This window comes from Centruroides sculpturatus, unplaced genomic scaffold (assembly GCF_000671375.1).
Source record: "Centruroides sculpturatus isolate CEXI.00-Female unplaced genomic scaffold, Cexi_2.0 scaffold175, whole genome shotgun sequence".
NCBI lineage: Eukaryota > Metazoa > Arthropoda > Arachnida > Scorpiones > Buthidae > Centruroides > Centruroides sculpturatus.
In genome coordinates, this window is record NW_019384486.1 from 101,301 (window position 1) to 107,300 (window position 6,000).

Genomic DNA, 6,000 nt, shown 5'->3' on the forward strand with positions numbered 1-6,000 from the left:
TCAATCAATAAAGAGTTTTTGAAGGTCGATGATAAAACACGATTCGATTACTCTAAATAGAATATTTACTTATATATTTCTACTTTCAAACCTGTCAACTAAGCGTAATATAATATTAATACTTTGTACAATGTTATTTTTTTATTACTACTAACAATTTGGATATTTTTTGAATATGTTCCAGAGTTTTAATCACGGTTAACTTTGAAGAAAACATGCTTCTGTTAAAGGGTTAAGTTTATACTGATTAAATTCCATCTTTATGATTCTTCTTGTAAGTAACTTTGAAATTTGATCTGTTTATAATACTTCAACAAAAATCGAACGTATAACATCTGTTTATAAATCTACTTACATCAATCGTTAAACAATTAACCACATAAAATAAATCTAAACATTATTATATATCTTATCATTATTCCTGTGATAAAATTAATTAATTTAGTTTCTAAATTATTTGATTATATATATATAGGCTTATATATATAAAATCTATAAACATAGAGTCATAGGTTAACATAAGGCTTCCCAACAGGGTATGTATAATCTGCTCATCGATCTCTTAAGAGTCGATAAGTAAATTATATATATTATAAAAGCATATATAATATTTTAATATTGTTTAATTATTTAGTGAATAAAGTCATTTAAAAATTGTTTAATATATTTGCACTATCACTTTTATAAGTTTCCAAATATTTTTATATTTGGAAACTTATAACCTATAACTTTTAACCTAACTTACTAAAAATAATGCATATATACGAGGTATTTATGTTGGTTGGATTAAAAAAAAAATAAGATGAAAGGGATCGATTCGTGAAAAGATTAGGAACCACTGGGTTAACATCTAAAATATTTGAAAATACATATGTTTAAGTATTGCCGACCGGGAAGGCGGAATCAGACTCAAGTCAAGATGAACGAGTGATAAGACTACTGCACATACGAGGTAGGTAGGGTTAGTGGTGTTGGACACAGTGCCATAACTAGGCAGGCGCAACAGGTGCACCCGCACAGGGCCCACTTGGAAGGGGAGCCCGAAATGCATGTATTTGTTTTATTATTTTCCCAAACCTAATTAACTAAGGGGCCTAATCGCAAATTCTTGCACAAAGCACAAGAATAGCTAATTACAGCACTGGTTGGACATACTGACACAAGCACCTCTACAATTGGAACCCGTTTATTTTGATATAAGATGGGAGCTTACAATTTCTTATGGTTGTTGTTTCACTTTAATTAATTTAACGAAGTTCTGGAAATGTCGACAGTCCCGAGACTGTGTCACTAGCTAGTCCGGAGGATGGAGGACGATGGACGGCGGCGGAGCGAAGACGGGAACGATGGAACTTCGGCGAGGACGATAGGAAAAAAACAGAAGGAAGAGTGTATGGGTCACTTCGGAACGTTGCGTGAAGGAAAATCCACGGTTTGTCCTTGAAATTTGGGGTATTTAATGAATTTTATCCCAAATTACATATTACGATTGGTCCCGATTGGTCTCCTTTGTTTCCAGGTGAAATAAGATCGGATCGGGTCACGAGAAAGGTCGCTCTTCGATATTCAATTCGGCACCAAGAGATGTTGATGGAACTACGAAACCTGCGCATGTATTTCGGACCGCGATGCCTGATTTAATTAACACTATCGTCTCTACACCAGCATCAGAATCAAAGTTATATATACTAATACTAATCCTATATACTAATCCTATGTGTCCTATATTAACACGTGTTAGAGTCGCACTCGGGACTCATTTCTTTTTCGACTTTAGAAATAAAAAATATATATTTTTCCTCAGTGAGTTTAACAAAAGGTTCGGTTTCGGTCTGGAACCTCACAGCGAGTAAATGTAATCTCTATAGTTTAAACAACTAAAATTGTCTTCAGACTCTAAAAATCAATTACTTGTACTGTACGAGCAATTAGTTATTATGACATCGTCACGATGCCGGGTTGCAATTTTTAATCGTATTGTTTTGATTTGTTTAATTTAAAATATATTCTCTTCATCTCAAATTAATACGCTAGTGTCTTGCTCCTGTACTGCACTTAGAATGAAAAGATGAGCGTGTATACGAACGGATCGATTCTTTATTTCATGATGAAGCAATCGATCAAAGTATGTTTTACATTATATATTATTCATATGCAACTGTGAAATCGAGAAGAATTGAACAACATAAGTGTCTAGTTTCGAGTGAATCATCCTGTTCATGAAAACTTTGGGACAAAAACACGTTAACTCAGTTTCTTTGTTGAACATTATTTAATTTTTACAAAAGTAAGGCAGATATGTTTTCAGACTAATGATTCGTAATTTTTGACAGACTGGTCTGTCAACCTCTAATATCATTCATCACCTGTGATCTGTCCTAAAACTCAGAGAAAATTTGCAACTTTAAGGTGATTTTACCAGAAATTTGAAAAAAAATGAGTCAATGTATTCTTGCTCGAGTGTTCATATAATAATTAACGTAATAATTCGCGTAAAATTCATATAACTTTGTATAACATATGAGGAAGAATTATAATATAATTATTCCTATTTCTTTGAGAAATTATTTTATTTCAAATGAAACAGATAGAAGATTGTACAATCCTCATAAATTTATTAGATTTTAATCAAAAGTAGGATTTAAATTAAATAACAGTTTATAAATCCACTAGTTTATAGATTTAACATGTCATAAAATGCAGATAAGAAATTCCTAACATATTTTTACATAAAATAAGCATTTCGTTAATTGTATACATGTTTTTCAATTTCAACAATCAAATATTGAATTTTGCAATGGTTATAATGATATAAACACAAATTTTCTTAAAATATTAAAAATAAAATAACAAAAATTCCAGATAAAATGTAGAATTCTAAAACCATGCACAAAATAACAATTGAATGGTAAAGCAAAATTCTAGAAGTGTGATGCTTAAATTTCACAGCCTTTAAGTCCTTGGTTCTTTTTTTTATATTATAGAAACTGAACACTCGTTCGGCACTTCAATAGGCAAGGCACAGAACCATTTATTTACCTAACAATAGTTCAAGTTGCAGCATTCCATCTTTTTTGTGTCAATGTTCATTTGTGGCAGCTGCTCCTCATCAGTTGTCACTTAAATTAAGCGCTGCAAATAATTTAAACAATGTTTGTATTCTAATAATACTATTTTAAAAACTGTTGAATTTACGTCTTTAATTTTCTCATGTTTAATCGACTAATTCTTCTAATTTCAGCTCCAAAATATTGAGTTTTCTACTGAAGTGAGAACTAATACGCAATATAAAAATGTGTAAAAAAATATGACGTGATTCAGAGGAAGGAAAAAAATTTCATGTACATAAATTTATTAAGATGAAACATTGATGTTTAGAAAATAAATCATTAAGGCCACAAACCGGATGTGAAGCCGTAATGGGCCGTATCCGGCCCGCGAGCCGCTAGTTTACGACCCCTGGTCTAGAATCTCTCCACATTAAACAACCCCCTATTAATGTCAAACCTAAAACGATTAGAAGCAGTTATTAAAGCCAAAAGCGGGCTTACAAAATATTTTTAAAATAATTTGTTTATAAATAACTGAAGCATTTTTTTTTCTATTTACTTACTTTTGCCTAATTTTTCATTAAAGTTTGAAGATCAAACATTTTCTTTCTTTGAAATTTTATTGGGCTGCAATTTGAAAAAAAAAATGTTCAATAAAATTCCAAAGAAAGAAAAAGACCTATAAATTTCCAGTGTCGTCTGCCTGTCTGTCTGTCTGTATTTCCTTAATCTCGAGAGGAGTGTTAGATTAATGAAATTGAAGACCAGAGATGGAAAGCTCACGGGTAGGAGGCTCCGATTAATGTATACGAACTTTTGATACACGCCTTAAGTCATGTTATTTCAATTCAAAAATGTTTCTCTGTAAGGACTCTGTTGCTAACAAGAAAAGTACGATGTACGGAAATCTTCCACATAAACTAATAGCATCTAATTGTAGAATTGTTTATAAAATATGATATACAAATGCAACGGAAACATTGCCTTATTTTTCCCCCAGTTCTATTAGGAATGTGACTCAAATGCCTAGAGGATACTTCGGCACCGATCTGAACTATTTAGTAGGTTATATCACATGATAAATATACATCATAGACTTACAAAATAGTAGCTACGTTCGCTCATTCTATCAACCGGATTTTTCTAACATCGGAAGTTGTAAATTCCCACGTTGCTAAATATTGTGAATGAATAATTACGAAATACATCATAAATTATGCAATTTAATTTTCTAGTTAGAACTACGATGTCCGAGTGAATGTCCTCATTCATAAAAAAAATTCCAAAATGAAAATACCTAATTACTCCATCGTTTAATTAAGTTTTGTAAGCTTTTCGTGGAATTTGATATAAAAGATTTCTTTTTATTATGTAAATTTTTCTTACATTAGGGGCCGTCCATTAATTATATGTACAGTTTATGACTCACTTTTGACTCTCTCTCTCCCTGTTGTATACAATGATGTACAGTACTTTTGGCTATTCTTCCCTTTCTTAAACTGCATACGTAATTAAAGGACTCGCAGCATTTATGCTCATTATAGAAATTTACATTCTAAGACTATCGTGAACCTCATTGAAAGAAAAAGTTTATAAATTATAAAATTTTAATGTTTATAAAATTGAAATTAAACCGCAATTAAAAAAAAATAAATTATATATGCTTATAAAATTAATTATATAATTACTTTTTACATTAGGAGTCCTCCATTAATTAAGTGTTCAGTTTATCAGGTGTGGGGAGACGCTTTTCATCAAAGTACATCATTTTACAGAATGAGGAGTGGGAGAGAAGGTCGAGGTATCGTCTCCATTGGCTTTTTTAATGATATTAATGTCATACAAATTTGTTTTTATAAGCCTATTACAAGTTATGTAGATAAACTGTACGTTAAAAATGTTCTGTAAATACTTTTTATCATTTCTAAAATGTCGGGAGATCCATGAATATTGCAAAAGGGAAGGGTTTACCAAAAGTTTTGAATTGATGGAATAAGGAAATGAAACATATGGGCGAGATGGAAAGGAGCAGTGCTTCCGGGGGGACTTTCTATACAGACTGACCCCTAGTTAAGTGTTAGATCCCTATTTAGGTGTTAGATACGTGAAGAAAACCTGGAAAACATCTAGCCAGCCCGTTGGTCAGACACTACCAGTGTACGGTGGTTTTATCCATTTGACCACTGATAAACTCATTTTGCCAAAAGTATAGACTATCATTCGATACAAAGAGGGAAAAGGTCAAAAGTGACTCATAAACTGTACACGTAAATAGACGGTCTCCTTATTAAAATTGTTATTAAAAATGCGGTTTAATTTCAATTTTATAAACATTAAAATTTTATAATTTACAATAACACATTAACACAACAAAAGTATTTAAGACAAGACGGAGATGTGAATACAGTATGTCATAAAGGCATGCAGAAGTAAAATTACAATGTTTCTAACTGAATTGGATATATTGCTAATATCACAACTTTCCTCTGTTATAACCAGCCATGCTCTCCCTTATGACAAAAACAAAGATAAAAACTAGGCAAATGGTAGATAGTTTTAAACTATTAACTTTTTTCGATCTGTCATTCATCTGTATCTCAATATACTTATTTGTAGATATAGGGGAGATCGAGGCAAGATCGGCATGTTAAACTTTACTTAAATTTTGTGTAATAAATACTGCTGTAAACTGAAAAAAAAAGCTTTGCACATTGTCTATTGGAATGTTACCTTACTATAGAACTGGTTAAAATCAGTTTGGAAATAAAAATAATTAAAATAATTACAACTTTACAAGAAGAGAGAAATTGACGAAGTTGCCCCGGGTATAGGGGCAAGATCGGCAACTTCTCTCTTTTTGTAAAGTTGTAATTATTTTAATTATTTTTATTAAAGTTGCCCCTGGTATAGGGGCAACAGTAATGGGGCAAGATAGGCACGTATATAAAAT